At 40.0% G+C, this 16,594-nt stretch overlaps 1 protein-coding gene across 4 annotated transcripts in view; it reads right to left on the reverse strand.

Moving 5' to 3' along the window:
- Positions 1-16,594, reverse strand: part of THRAP3 (thyroid hormone receptor associated protein 3) — a 66,953-nt gene that overhangs the window by 34,355 nt on the left and 16,004 nt on the right. For 3 of the 4 annotated variants that reach the window (XM_038557884.1, XM_038557886.1, XM_038557885.1), the window contains one exon: positions 6,877-6,980. The exons of the other annotated variant lie outside the window; for it this stretch is intronic. The gene's annotated coding sequence lies outside the window, so the exon portion shown is untranslated. The remainder of the gene's footprint in view (positions 1-6,876; positions 6,981-16,594) is intronic. 4 annotated transcript variants of the gene reach the window in all.

Consider the following 16,594-nt stretch of genomic DNA (forward strand, 5'->3'; position numbering starts at 1 on the left):
TACACATGTGGCTACTGAGCACTGAAATGTCACAGGTCCAGACTGCGATGAGCCACAGGAAGAAAATAAATACAAGATTTCAAAGACTTGGTACAGGGCAGCCCTGTTGGCGCAGCGGTTTAGCACCGCCTGTAGCCCAGGGCATGATCCTGGAGACCCGGGATCGAGTCCCACATCAGGCTCTCTGCGTGGAGCCTGCTTCTCCCTCTGCCTGTGTCTCTGCCTCTCTGTGTCTCTCTCATGAATAAATAAATAAAATCTTTAAAAAAAAAAAAAAGTAAAGTCACTAGTTATTTTTATATTACATGTTGAAATGAGAAAGTATTGGATATATTAATTTCATTTCCTTTTTTTTTTTGGTAACATGGCTGCTAGAAAATCCAAAATTACATATAGCTCATACTGGACTTCTTTTGGACAGTGCTGTCCTATGGGACAACAATGATTATGTATGTCTTTTTGAATGGTCAAGTTGTTTTTTTGTTTTTTTTTTTGTTTTGTTTTGTTTTATTTATGATAGTCACACACAGAGAGAGAGAGAGGCAGAGACACAGGCAGAGGGAGAAGCAGGCTCCATGCACCGGGAGCCTGACGTGGGATTCGATCCCGGGTCTCCAGGATCGTGCCCCGGGCCAAAGGCAGGCGCCAAACCGCTGCGCCACCCAGGGATCCCTGAATGGTCAAGTTTTAAACCTGGTCCAATATTATATCATTTGGCGACTTTTATTTTTATTTACTTTTTTTAAAAGTAACCTCTATGCCCAACCAGACTCAAACAACCCCAAGATCAAGAATGGCAAGCTCTACTGACTGAGACAGCCAGGAGCCCCTATTTAGTTACTTTTAAATTTATCATTTATGGGGATCCCTGGGTGGCCCAGCAGTTTAGCACCTGCCTTCGGCCCAGGACACGATCCTGGAGTCTCGGGATCGAGTCCCACATCAGGCTCCCTGCATGGAGCCTGCTTCTCCCTCTGCCTGTGTCTCTGCCTCCCTCTCTCTGTGTCTCTCATGAATAAATAAAATATTTAAAATAAAATAAAAATAAATTTATCATTTATTTTTGCAGTTTACAGATCCTATCTACTAAGATTTTTCTGTTCATATAACCACCTGATGGCTTTCCATTTGTAGCTGCACTTTACCAGACACATTGAGGGGGAAAAGAGAAGTGTCTTAAATATACACACAATTCTACATAAGAAACCAAAAATGATTTCAAGATCTACCATTCTGGATTTTATCCTGAGCCTATAAAAGACCCTGAATCTACAAAAGAAACCAAGAAGAACCCAACCTGTCACTTCTGTTTAAAATTAATTAAGGTAAAAAAAAATTATAAAAATTAATTAAAGTACTCTTCAAAGCTCTCTACATCTAAAGACACAACTACTCCAACTCCAGTTAGATCCAAATACTCAACCAGAACTAAGTTCAGATATATGTGAGCAGTGCAGCTCCTCTGTGGGATTTCCTTCAGCAACAGCATATAAACCATCTGTAGAAACAAATCTATTCCCTAGAACATCATTTTCATGTATATATACATACATATTCCTTAATAAACAAACAAACTGATTTCATCAGATTTATATATGAAAGATCTGGCTTGCAATAGTTTCAAAATACGAAGTGATTGATGTGGTCCTTGCCCAATTGTCCAACACCATTTCAAGCCACTCTCTCCAAGCCACAATGGCCTTCTTTCTGTTCCTTGAACAAGGAAGGCATTTATGGTCTCAGCACCTTTCCACTTGCCATTGTCTCCAAATATACTCTTCTGCACCCTTGAGCATGGCTGGCTCCTTTCCCATCCTGTTAATCTCAGCTACTTAAAAAGGCCTCCTGTAGTGTATTGTCTAATGAAACCTCACTGATCCCCCACCACTGTTCTCTGGTAGTTCTATTTTTCTCCGAACACTTAGGATAATCTGAAATCATCTTATTTGCCTCCCCAAACTAGAAAGTAAGCTCCCCAAGAACACAGGTCCTGTCTGTCCGGCTCACAGCCAGTATCCCCAACACACAGGGGAGACACAGTAACAAGGATTCAAACATCTATGGACTGAATCAAAAGAATCAAAAAAAATCAAAAGCAGCCTTCAAAGACAAAGATAATAATCCTAAAAGGTTAACATCCAGTATGGTTATTTTAAAAATTGTGCAATTGGGGCAGCCCTGGTGGCCCAGCAGTTTAGCGCCGCCTTCAGCCTGGGGTGTGATCCTGGAGACCTCGGATCGAGTCCCACACATCGGGCTCCCTGCATGGAGCCTGCTTCTCCCTCTGTGTCTCTGCCCCACTCTCTCTCTCTCTGTGTCTGTCATGAACAAATAAAATCTTAAAAAAAAAAAAATTGTGCAGGCACCTGGGTGGCTCAGTGGTTGAGCGTCTGCCTTTGGTTCAGGTCGGGGTCCCGGGATTGAGTCCCACATCAGGCTCCCTGCAGGAGCCTACTTCTCTCTCTGCCTGTGTCTCTGACTCTCTCTCTGTCTCTCATGAATAAATAAACTTAAAAAAAAAAAATTGTGCAATTGATTTCCTAAGTACATATCCTTTTAGTCTTTATTTTCTATTACCAATACTTAAGTTTCTTGAAGAAATGTCATATTTCCCTATGGATGAAAATACAAAGTATGGAAATAATTATATTTTGTTTGCTGAGGGTGGAAAGTAAAGAAAGGCTTGCATCACTAAGTAAAAGATGAAATAAAAGCTACAATAAAAACACAGTATTAGTACAAGATTAGAGAAATAAAATATAAAGTTTAGAAATATAACCCTTCCAAAAAATATCCTGTAAGACACATTTTACAAAGGTGGCTTTTCTTTTTTAAGATTTTATTTGAGAAAGAGAGACTGAGAGAGCACAAGCAGGGCACAGGGAGAGGGAGAAGCAGACTTCCTGCTAAGCAGGGAACCCAACATGGGGCTCTATCCCAGGACCCTGGGATAATGACCTGAGCCAAAGGCAGGCACTTAGCCAATTGCGCTACCCAGGCACCCTTTTATTTTTTATTTTTTAGAGATTTATTTGACAGAGACAGGTTGTGAGGAGGAGCAGAGTGAAAGAATCTTTAAGGAGACTCCTCAATGAGCATGGAGCCCTACACATGGCCCAATCTCACAATCCATGTGATCACGATTTAAACTGAAACTAAGAGACACTTAACCAACTGAGCCACCCAGGTACTCCCGGAACATGGCTTTTCAAATCACTAGATAAAAGGATAAATCAGTAGTCAGGACAACTAATTAACAATTTGGTACAGGGCAGCCAGGGTGGCTCAGCGGTTTAGCGCCGCCTTTAGCCCAGGGCGTGATCCTGCAGACCCGGGATCAAGTCCCACATCAGGCTCCTTGCATGGAGCCTGCTTCTCCTTCTGACTGTGTCTCTGCCTCTCTCTCTCTCCTCTCTGTGTATTCTCATGAATAAATAAAATATTAGAAAAAACAATTTGGCACAGAAAGTTAGATTCCTTCTTACCATAAACAAAATAAAATTCCTGATATATTAAAGAAATGATAAAAAGCCATTGAAAAAGAAAATATTAATGTCTATTTGGCAGGCCTGTGAGAGCCTATTTATTAATTTTCTCAGAGATAAAATTTTTTTTCTCAGAGATAAAAGATACTGTATCCATCATAAAAGGACAGCAACATAATAATATAGTAATACCAGGCACTTCTCCAAATGCTTCACCTACATTAATTCACTTAAGCAACAACCCTGCTAGGAGGTACACACTATTACTACTCTCATTTTACACATTAAGAAACTATCCACAATCTTAAATACTCTATTATTTCACCTCTTTGCTTCAGAGAACAAAAGGGAGCTCCTGAAAATTAAAAATAAAAGAATATATACCCAGCAATTCCACTTCTGGGTATTTATCCAAAAGCAGTGAAATCTGGATCTCAAAGAGATTATTAGCACTTCCACGTTCACTGCAGCATTATTCACAATAGCCAAGATGTGGAAAGAACCTAAATGTCAATCAACAGAAGAATAGATAAAGAAAACGTGGTGTAGGGCAGCCCGGGTGGCTCAGCGGTTTAGCGCTGCCTTTGACCCAGGGCGTGATCCTGTAGCCCTGGGATTGAGTCCCACATCGGGTTCCCTACGTGGAGCCCGCTTCTCCCTCTGCCTGTGTTTCTGCCTCTGTGTCTCTCATGAATAAATAAATTTAAAAGTCTTTAAAAAAAAAAAACGTGGTATATACACATAATGGAATACTATTCAGCCTTAATAAAAAAAGAATTATGCAACATGCAACAACACTGATGAACCTGAAAGACATGATGCCAAGTGAAATAAGCCAGTCACAATAAGGCAAATACTGCATGATTCCACTTACATGAGGCATCACAAACAGATTATCTCATAGATTCAGAGTGAAATGGTGGTTGTCACAGGGCTGGAGGGTTGCTAGAAAATGCAACCAAGAAAATCTTCCATAAAATAGAGATGGAAACAGAAAAAAGATAAATTTAAAAGATCAGTCCAGGGGGATCCCTGGGTGACTCAGCGGTTTAGCGCCTGCCGTCGGCCCTGGTGTGATCCTAGAGTCTGGGATCCAGTCCCACATCAGGCTCCTTGCATGGAGCCTGCTTCTCCGTCTGTCTGTGTCTCTGCCTCTCTCTCTCTCTCTCTCTCTCTGTCTCTCATGAATAAATAAATAAAATCTTTAAATAAAATAAAATTCCAGGGATCCCTGGGTGGCGCAGCGGTTTGGCGCCTGCCTTTGGCCCAGGGCGCGATCCTGGAGACCCGGGTTCGAATCCCATGTCGGGCTCCCGGTGCATGGAGCCTGCTTCTCCCTCTGCCTGTGTCTCTGCCTCTCTCTCCCTCTCTGTGTGTGACTATCATAAATAAATAAATAAATAAATAAATAAATAAATAAATAAATAAATAAATAAATAAATAAAATAAAATAAAATAAAATAAAATAAAATAAAATAAAATAAAATAAAATAAAATAAAATAAAATAAAATAAAATTTCAGAATGTTGGTAAAGAGAAGTTCTAAAGTTTCTGAGGTCAAAGATTGTCTAAACCATTTACACCTCTTGCATATCCTTTTCTAAGGAAACCAAGGGAGAAATGTGCTCCTCCAAAACAAGAGATTCAATCAAGAAGGAAAGGATATAAAAAAAAAAAAAAAAAAAAAAAAGGAAAGGATATGGGAAAAGAGAACAGGACCTAGTACAAGAGACATAGGAAAAAAGTCATGAGCATACTGCTGTTGAAATAGAAGCGTGACAACCGGGGAGCTGCCTAGAGAACATCCAAAATGGAACAGATCAGAAGGTATCTCCAGGAAAATAAAACTAACAGCTAAAATCTTTAAAGTATTGAGAAGATTTACACTTCTGGATAGAGTTTTAAAGATTAATTACTGAAAAAATAAATAAATAAAATAAAATAAAATAAGATTAATTACTGGGGCACCTGAGTAGTTCAGTTGGTTAAGCGTCTGCCTTCAGCTCAGGCCATGATCCCAAAGGTCCTGGGATTGAGCCCCACATTAGGCTCCCTGCTCAACAGGGAGCCTGCTTCTCCCTCTCCCTCTGCCACTCCCCCTGCCTGTGCTCTCACTCTCTCCCACGCTCTCTCTCTCAAATAAATTAAGCAAGACAGACCAAAAAAAAGGTATTAACAACAGAGAAGATAAAAAGCCATGCAAAACAGGAAAATCAACCATAACACGTAATACAATTTGGCTGTAAGTTGTACACAGTCATAACATTGTAACAGTGAATACTGCACTAACCAGAATTACATTATAACCAGTGACAGTAAATAGAAGCATGTGAGATGGTCCAGGAATTCTATCAGAAAATCAATACCATCCACGGTGGGAAATAAAGAGATAATCTTAAAAACTAGAAAATCATTAAGTAGGAAAATAAGAGTACATAGAAGCAGTAACAAAAGAAGCAACTGAGTTGGAAATGATTCCTTCTAAGGGACTAGGAAAGATTTTAGTACATGTATTAAGAAAATAAGTAAAACAAAACAAAACACAATACATAAAATGCTTTTTAAGAAACTACACTGAGGGAAAATCAAATGTATACATAAATTTATTCATGTCTATCACATCATTACCAGACAGGGAGATATGCAAAAGAGCCTAAATGTCTACCAAAAAGGATCTTAAATAACTTTTTTCATTTTTATTTTTTAGATTATTTTAAATTACATGCCACATCCATGAGGAAATGCCATGTTTAAAAATCTAAACAGGGGGATCCCTGGGTGGCGCAGTGGTTTGGCGCCTGCCTTTGGCCCAGGGCGCGATCCTGGAGACCCGGGATCGAATCCCACGTCGGGCTCCCGGTGCATGGAGCCTGCTTCTCCCTCTGCCTCTCTCTCTCTCTCTCTCTCTCTCTCTGTGACTATCATAAATAAATAAAAATTAAAAAAAAAAAAAAAAGAAAAAATCTAAACAGGGAATGTGAACAAGAACCAGGCAAGATAAAGTCTAGCCCCAATTTTGATTAAATACACACATATCCAAATAACACAGGCATGAAGAGACTATTCACCAAAATATTAATGATGCCTATATATATGTCAAGTTTATGGATGATCTTTTCAATACTGCCTACTGAAAAAACATGTTATTAAAGAACTCAGAAGTCAGCTAAAATAAAAAAGGTAAGTGCTGATTCTACAACTTAAGAAGAAAATTAGAGAGAAGAGGGCTACTTTAACATCTTGTTTGTTTATTTAACTGAAAAATAAACATCACTTAATAAGAACCCTGAATGACCATTAAGGAATCTTCTAGATAAACAACCCTTAACCTAAGACTGGTTTTATAAGCCAATGAAGTTATTATTAGGTCCTTTTACCACCATGCAATTACCTTATTTGAACAATGATTCAACTTGCACCGGATCCCAGACACCACCACAAAAGAACACTGGCAGTGTTACTGGCTTCTCCAATTTACAAAGTCAGGATACAATTCTGGAACGAGAAGAAACAAGCAGTGATAAGACAACTACCCAAACCTTGCAAATTGTATCATGAAATATAGATGCTTGAAATCTCTAAGCAAAAACTCCACTTTAACCCTCAACTTCACTCCAGTGGACAGAGGCTTCTCTCTCAAAGCATATTGACCTTAGGATCTTCTGTCTCACACTTTTTTATCCATCGAACTCCCTACAGTAAAGCTGCAGAATGGAAAGCTAAAACCTTCCTCTTATAACCTGATACTCTCACTGGCAATATTTCAGGTGCTACGGTTTGCATTATGCAAGACTAATTCACAAACTCCATAATTTAACCTGGACAATTACTTCAGAAGAATCAGAGATCTGAAACAAACAAACAAACAAAAAAATGTAACTGAGGTATGCTGAACTGAATTCAACAGACACATTTCAAGTTAAAACAACTCCCCAACTTCAATCCCTCAAGACACTAAATAATCCTTCTGATCCAGTTATTTAAATATTCTCAGACCTAAACACCACTAACATGGCTTTTCACCAAAGCTATGTAGTGTTATCCAAAACAAATAGGAACACAAAGTTCCAAGATCACCAAGTATGTAATGTCCTTACTGCTAGCTCGTTAAAGCTGTACCATTCATTCATATTGCTCTACAGTAGGACGGTACCCAAGATTCAAATAGTATCAAGATGCGGTTTTAACAATCTCTCTTCACTCATTTACTCAATTTACTCATTTACTCAATTAAGAACACCCATCTTAGCTTTCCCTGAAATCTGTGGTTTGCACATAGCTGAACCTTGCCCACCTAACCAGGAAAAGGATTGTATTTTCCTCAAGCTACGGTGTCCTGATACATGTGAACCATCAGCCTATGCCTCCTCTCCTCCCACCAAGCAAACGCCTACTCATTCCTCCAGGGATCTCCTTCCCTAGCAAGCTGTCCCTGTGCACACAGGCTGAGTTCAGGACTACTTCTTGATGTTGCCCTAGACACGTCTCTCCTTACACTCATTGTATCTACTAAGGTCAATTTCCCTCAAAGGACTGCAAACTCTATATACCTAATGCTGATATGTGTTTGCTAAGTAAATTGAAAACCCAAGCAATAAAATCTTGACCTATACCAAAGGTAATCAGGTAATCAACATTAGGAAGAGGCAATAAAAACCTACTCTTAAAACTAACAGGGTAAGACTATTTTATCCAGATAACATTAGTATTTGGTCAGACCCTATACCAAATTGATGACAGTGTTTACATTTACTTAGTTGATAAATAGTAAAAATATAGGACTTTCAAAATCTTTCCTGCAAAATATTTTTCCACATATTCTTAGAACATAACCTAGGTCACATCAACCCAAACTTTTTTCCGTGTTTCTCACTGTGGAGATGCAGGGGCTCATGTCAGCTGGACGAAGTCCCAATGACTACTCCAGGACTGAGAACCACTTATTCTACAATGTACTGTATTAAAGAAATGAACTATTCTGATACACCCATTCTTAGGATTCTAACCAGATAGCTAGGAAACACACACAAAACCTTCCATTTTACTACTCCATTAGATTTCTTTCCTATTAATTAATCTCCTCTTGGAGACTAGCAAAAATTTTATCACCCTACAAGTCTTCAATCTTCCATTGTTGCAATGGGTGAAGAAGCAAATCAGAGGATATAGCCCTTAGTTATTCTGTGACTGTAAGGAGACTCCTAAAGCCAAGTCAACCCTTCCACTAGTTCTTATGCACTCTCCCCAACTTGTCCTGCCTGTGTCATCTGGACAGTTATAGGCATACTTTTCAGCCTGTCTCCAAACCTCGGTTGGTCAAATACCAGATTATTAACAAGAATACCATGGCACTGCTGATAATATAGCTTTTCCCTTTCTACATAATTTCCCTTCTAACTGTCCACTTATTCAACAAAAAAATTTATTAAGTACCGACCACACTGCCAGGTACTATTCTAGACAATTGGTGGTTCACTAATTTAAAAATCTCTTGTGACGCCTGAGTGGCTCAGTGGTTGAGTGTCTGCAGTTGGCTCAGGGAATGATCCTGGGGTCCTAGGATTGAGTCCCACAACGGGCTCCCCACAAGGAGTCTGCTTCTCCCTCTGCCTGTGTCTCTGCGCCCCCCCCCCATCTCTCTCATGAATAATCTCTTCATTCCTAGAGGTCATATTCTAGGGGGAGGATGAAAGTACAGAGACATGAGTGAACAGATACGGCCTTGCAAGCCATCTTAAGGACTTTGGTTTTCTTCAGGAAATGTGAGCAGCCAATGGAGAGTTTTCAGTAGAAGAGTAACATGACCAAAATTATATTTTAGAAGGATCATTTCGGCTGCTGAGTGTAGAACAGATTTCAATGGGGCACAATCAGAAAAAAATGGTACATATTGCCCATAATAATCCAGGTAAAGGAAAGGAGTGGCTTAGACCACAATGTACCTCGGAATACTCCCACGTTTTAAATACTACCAGACCTTAAGTGACAACATAGCTCCTAAATATTCTAGGACCATAGCTTTTGTACCCCCCTATGGTTAAAGTTTTGAATTTTTTTTTTAAAGATTTCGTTTATTTATTCATGAGAGACACACAGAGAGGCAGAGACACAGGCAGAGGGAGAAGCAGACTCCCCACAGGGAGCCCAATGGGTACTCAATCCTAGGACCCCGGGATCACGCCCTGAACTGAATGAAGATGCGTTGCCCAACCACTAAGCCACCCAGGTATCCCATTGAATTTTTTATCTCACCTCAAGAACCCACAGTAATCTTTTCCTGAGATAAAGAACATGAGGAAAAGTCAAGAATGATGACCCTGCCTGCTCCTATGAACCTGAGTTCAAAGCTAGTTCTTTAAACCACCAAGCATAACTTGCTTGTAAAAGACTAATGTGTTATAGTGTCAACAGTAAGATACCCATAAAAGAGAATAAAAGAACAGTGTCTTCTATTCAAGTTAACCCAAAATATCCACCAAAAAAACAAAATTTAGAGGTGCCTGGGTGGCTCAGTCAGTTAAGCATCTGACTCTTTGTTTAGGCTCAAGTCACGATCTTGAGGTCCTGAGATCAAGCCGCGAGTCAAGCTCCACACTCAGCACAGTCTGTCCATCTCTTCCCTCTGCTCCTCATCCTGCACACACTCCCTCTCTCAAATAAATAAAATCTTAAAAAAAAAATTTTTTTTCAACCATAGCTACTTCCATTGAAAAAAATACTAGGGATTGAGGAGATTATGACAGCAAGGCAAATAAACCTTTAGTGTTTTACCACAAAAAACTGTGCAATGTCTGTTCTAAGTCTCTTCCATGGCATCAACAGGAATCGACACTGAATCCAGAGCTGGTGAAATTACTACAAATGGCTTTGTGGAGAAAAAAATACTTCCAAATGAGTCGGTCACAAATACAGGGCCTTCTACATTAAGGGGTCAGCAAATGATGCACGCAGGCCAAATCTAGCCCAACCTATTTTTTTTTATTACCACCCATGAACTAAGAATTGTTTCTATAATTTTAAATGGTCGAAAAAAAATCAAAAGAGTATTTCAGAATGTGTGAATATTCTATGAAATTCCAAGTTCAGTATCTATGAATAGTTTTATTGGAACACAGCCATGTTCCTTCGTTTACAGATAGCTGCTTTCACACAACAGCAGAGTTGAGAGATTGCGAAAGAGACTGCATGTGGTCATCACTTTGCACTGCTACAGACTGCAGTGGTGCAGTTAAGCTCCATAGTTCAAGTACCATGCACTGTCATTTTATTACTATTTTTAAATTACCAGCATATGTCCGTATGTTAAAACAAGAAGCGAACTTTGAACATTACCCATTTAAAGAATAAGAAACAGTGTAGATTATTTTGTTAATGATTTAGGTGGCAAAATTCTATTATGAAAAAAATGAAACTGTGCCAAGAATGTTTATCAACATTACTTTTTTTTTTTTAGATTTTATTTATTTATTCATGAGACACAGAGAGAGAGAGAGAGAAAGAGAGAGAGAGAAAGGCAGAGGGAGAAGAGGCTCCACGCAGGGAGCCCGACACGGGATTCGATCCTGGATCTACAGGATCAGGCCCTGGGCTGAAGGCAGCGCTAAACCACTGACCCACCCGGGCTGCCCCCTCAACATTACCAAATTAAGTACTCATCACAATATGCACAGCTAACAGGATTCTTTTAAAAAAAAAAAAGTTTTATTTATTTATTCATAGAGACAGAGAGAGAGAGAGAGAGAGAGAGAGAGGCAGAGACACAGGCAGAGGGAGAAGCGGGCTCCATGTAGAGAGCCCGACATGGGACTCGACCCAGGGTCTCCAGGATCACGTCCTGGGCTGCAGGCGGCACCAAACCACTGCGCCACCAGGGCTGCCCTATCTAACAGGATTCTGTTAGAAAAAATTAGAAAACTTAAAACAGAGTATCTCATCACAACAGAAAATCTTCATAAAAACAAATAGAGGGATCCCTGGGTGGCGCAGCGGTTTGGCGCCTGCCTTTGGCCCAGGGCACGATCCTGGAGACCCGGGATCGAATCCCACATCAGGCTCCCGGTGCATGGAGCCTGCTTCTCCCTCTGCCTATGTGTCTCTGCCTCTCTCTGTGACTATCATAAATAAAAAAAAATTAAAAAGAAAAAAAAAAAAACAAATAGAAACGAAGCTGCAACCAAACTAAGTTTCTGAGTGGTTCATTTGTTAGCTTAATAAGAAAGCCATGTATTTACAGTGAGTTGATTAAATGTTTGTGGCAGCCAAAGAAAAGCGTACAGAGAAAATGAATTTAAGACTATTAGCCTCTTGGGATCCCTGGGTGGCGCAGCGGTTTGGCGCCTGCCTTTGACCCAGGGCACGATCCTGCAGACCAGGCATCAAATCCCACATCGGGCTCCCGGTGCATGGAGCCCGCTTCTCCCTCTGCCTGTGTCTCTGCCTCTCTCTCTCTCTCTCTCTGACTGTCTGTCTCTATGATAGAGAGTGACTATCATAAATAAATAAAAATTTATTTAAAAAAAAAAAAAAGACTATTAGCCTCTTGACTGGAAAACTTGAGGACAATGAGAGCAACATCAGTAATCAATTAAAAAATAAGGCAGGGGCACCCCAGTGGTGCAGTCATCCGACTCTTGGTTTCAGCTCAGGTGTCAGCTCAGGTTGTGACCTCAGGGGTCATGATCTCAAAGTCATGAGATCAAGTTCCCATTGGGCTCTGTGCACAGCAGGGAGTCTGCTTGAGATGATCTCTCCCTCCCACTTGTGCACTCTATCAAATAAATGTATCTTTAAAAAAAAAAAGCAGATGAGCAACCACGGACATGAATGGAACAGGAAAAACTAACAGCAAAAGGAAATGCACATCACTGTATCCTAGATGTTAAACTTGTTTCCCACAGGGGTGTGGGTTAACAATTCTGAAACTATTATACATGCATACTGGAATTAATAAGTAAACGGATAGCAGATGGGAAGAGCCAAATCTCTCAATGTTGGGAGTGGGGAGCCAGAGACAAAAAAGAAAGGCTAGAATGTAGAATGGTCCAGGTGGTCCTGGATTAGAAATGGATATACCAGTATAAGCTCCTGTTTAGCCTAATACAAATGGATACACACGGATACCTCAGACATATTTACAGATCTCTCTATACGTATATGAAATGTCTTGATATACACATATTTCCTGTATGTATATACACACACATCTCCTTGCTTTGTCAGCTGAGAAGACCTATAAACAGTAACATTCCAGTAGCAATAAGCACACCCAGCACCCACACACTTTGACTTGTAATAACATTCTCCAAAAAAAGAAACCAAACCTCTTCGGAGAAATGACTGATTCTAGGGCTGGGGCAAGGAATACATTGGATAAACCTGAGTATCCTGCAGTGCCAGAAAGGAAGTACAAAAAACAAACATACAAAAACCACCACAATGAAGGGAATATGTCAAAAGGACCCTCCTGTCCAAATGAAAGAGTTCTCAAGAGCCAAAAAAAAAAAAAGTACAAAATGTAGTAATGGATAACCTGAAGTATAAAACATCTATGAATCTATACTGTTATAAATGGAGACCAATTTCCCATGCAGAAGAATCCCAAATAATTTATGTATATACTCCACCCTCCAGAAGGTAGACCAGAAGTAGAATGTCTAGTCTAGTGGTTCCCTTCCAAAAAGTACAGTATGGAGGTGAAGGAGTCACTTAACCTGGAAAAACCTAGCCAGGTGATCAAAGTTAATTAACATCAACAATAAATCATGCTGATAATATGTATTCCTTGATATGATGTGATGAAATGATACCTTATTACCCTCTGTGGTCTTTCTCACTAAAATGCGTAACACCAGTCTTTTCAAGACAAGAATCCCACTTGAAGATGTTCTAACCGGCACTCCTCAAAACTGTCAAGGTCATCAAAAATAAGAAAAGTCCGAAAAGGTGTCACAGCCAAGAAGAATCTAAGGAGACATGACAACTAAATGTATATCCTAGACAGGATCCTAGAACAGAAAAGGAGTATTAGGTAAAAACTAAGAAAATGTGAATAAAACAAGGACTTTAGGGATCCCTGGGTGGCGCAGCGGTTTGGCGCCTGCCTTTTTGGCCTAGGGCACGATCCTGGAGACCCGGGATCGATTCCCACGTCGGGCTCCCGGTGCATGGAGCCTGCTTCTCTCTGCCTGTGTCTCTGCCTCTCTTTCTCTCTCTGTGACTATCATAAATAAATAAAAATTTAAAAAAAAAAAAAAAAAACAAGGACTTTAGAGAAAAAAAAAAGAATACATCAACATTGGTTCATGAGCTGGGACCAATATACCATACTAATATGTTCACAGGAGAAATGGGTATGGGGGTATTCACAGGAACATTTCATATTTTCTCAGATTTTCTGTAAATCTGAAACCACTCAACAACAGAACATTTGTTAAAAGGTGGGGGGTGGGTGGGTGATGATTTTCAGTGGTGTTCCTTGGCTCTTGATTCAACAGATACGACAGATATATTGCATAGCTGTTTAGTGGGGAAGTCAATGCTGGGTTTAAAATGAAAAAAAAAAAAAAAAGAAAAAAAAAAGAGGAAAAAAAAGAAAAAAAAGAAAAAGAAAAAAAGAAAAAAAGAAAAAAAGAAAAAATAAAATGAAGAGTTAGCCTCTATGAATAGTCATGTGGATCGTTAGGTGAGAATCTTTCAAATGTTCTTTCAATTAGAACACTAATACAACCTGAACTTGAATCTGCTAAGATGTGTCACAAATGATGGTGGTAAGAATGTGTAGGGCTTAATTGGATAGAGCTTGTGAAAATGTAAGGTGTTGTTGGGCCACCTGAGTGGCTCGGTCAGTTGGGCAGCTGCCTTTGGCTCAGGTCATGGTCTCAGGATCCTGGGATCAACCGCTGTATTGCGCTCCCTGCAAAGCAGGGAGTGTGCTTCTTCCTCTCCCCCTACTCATATGTTCTCACTCTCAAATAAATAATTAAATGAAGGAAGGAAGGAAGGAAAGAAGGGAGGGAGGGAATGTAAGGTGTTTCAAACATATGGTTATTCACTGTACTATTCATCAGCAGGAACTCTGCCAAGAACTTAATCACATGTTGAGCCAGTATTATCAAGACTGACCTTCAGTTACTGTCAATTCACTTTTGTAGACTTAACCATCATCAGTTCTGTGGATTTTTGTCAGAAATAGAAAGTGCATCCTCATTTGTACTACCAAACAGCAGTTCAACAGCTTAGCAGCAAAATTAATTATTGCAGTTTTTTAATCTGAAAATTTTCTGAAGAACATTATTTTTTTTTTAATATTTTACTTATTTATTCATGAGAGACAGAGAGAGAGTGAGGCAGAGACACAGGCAGAGGGAGAAACAGGCTCCACACAGGGAGCCCAACGTGGGACACGATCCTGGGACTCCAGGATCACCCCCTGGGCCGAAGGCACTGAGCCATCCAGGCTCCCCACCCTTAAACATTATTAATGAATACTGAAAGGCTTTAGAAATTAGCTTTTTTTTTTTAGAGTTGATAATGTTTCCTAATGATTTCAATAAAAAAATATAAAGCAAAAGAGCACTTTTAGGAAAAACAGACTATGGCAAATTTTAACACTAAACACTGTTTGAACCTCAGGTAATGTCAAGTTACTTTATTCACTACCTGTACTGTCAAAGCTAACACAAGCAATGAGATCGCTGTTCCCACAAAAATTTGAAATACGTATGGGCAGCCCGGGTGGCTCAGCGGTTTAGCGCCGCCTTCAGCCCAAGACGTGATCCTGGAGACCAGGGATCCAGTCCCACGTCAGGCTCCCTACATGGAGCCAGCTTCTCCCTCTGCCTGTGTCTCTGCCTGCCTCTCTCTCTCTCTCTCTCTCTGTCTCTCATGAATAAATAAAATATTTTTTAAAAATTTGAAAGATGTATTTTCTTTTAAGATTTTATTTATTTATTCATGAGAGACAGAGAGAAAGAGAGAGGCAGAAACAGACACAGGAGAAGCAGGCTCCATGCAGGAAGCCCAATGCAGGACTCAATCCTCGGACTCCAGGATCATGCCCTGGGCCAAAGGCAGGGGCCAAACCGCTGAGCCACCCAGGGATCCCCGAAAGACGTATTTTCTTAATTCAAACTACACTTCCAGCATATTTTCAATCTTAATGAAGTGCAAAATAAATCTCCATCTTTCAAAATCTATCTAACTGTGCAACTGAGACTCTTCTATCTAGGAGTGCCTGGCTGGCCCAGTCAGTGGTGTGTGTGGCTCTCAATCTTGGTTGGGGCTGTGAGTTTGAGCACCACGTTGGGTGTGATTACTTAAAAAAAAAAAAGAAAAAAAGAAAAAGAAAAAACTTCCATCTAATCTTCCATTGGAAAGGATTAGTCTGCAGTGTAATGGTACCCAAAAAGGCAAATATCAAGAAATGAACCTAACAGAATTCTTTAAATGCCTTCCAAGTGATGAATGTGCTCAAATAAACCATATGCTCAAAAAAATCATGTGCTCATGGATTAATATTAAAATATTCAGCAGTATCAGTCTGTGTGAAGGCATTTCAAAGATGACATATGTCATCTTTGACAATCGCACTACAGAATTCAGCTAATATTAACAGATGAACATTTGCCATCCATTTTGATAGAAAAAGCTAACTCTGAACCCCAGTGATGTGAAATGTTATCCTCCAAAGTGAATTCCACTCTTGTAACACACTTGCCTTACAAAAACTGTATTCAACTATTACATTTTGCATTCTGCCAATAAAACATTTGTTTCCTAGGGACACCTGGCTGGCTCAGTCATAGAGTATGCTACTCTTTTTTTTTCTTTTTAAAGATTTTATTTATTTATTCATGAGATACACAGAGAGAGGGAGAGAGAGGCAAAGATACAGCCAGAGGGAGAAGCAGGCTCCATGCAGGGAGCCTGACAGGGGACTCGATCCCGGGACTCCAGGATCACGCCCTGGGCTGAAGGAGGCGCTAAACTGCTGAGCCACCCAGGGATCCCCAAGTACGCTACTCTTAATCTCACTGTACTGACTTCAAGCCCCACGTTTGGCGTAGAGAGATTACTTAGCAAGATTTTTAAAAACTCTTTTTAAGTATCTA

Source organism: Canis lupus, chromosome 15, assembly GCF_011100685.1.
Source record: "Canis lupus familiaris isolate Mischka breed German Shepherd chromosome 15, alternate assembly UU_Cfam_GSD_1.0, whole genome shotgun sequence".
Taxonomy (NCBI): domain Eukaryota; kingdom Metazoa; phylum Chordata; class Mammalia; order Carnivora; family Canidae; genus Canis; species Canis lupus.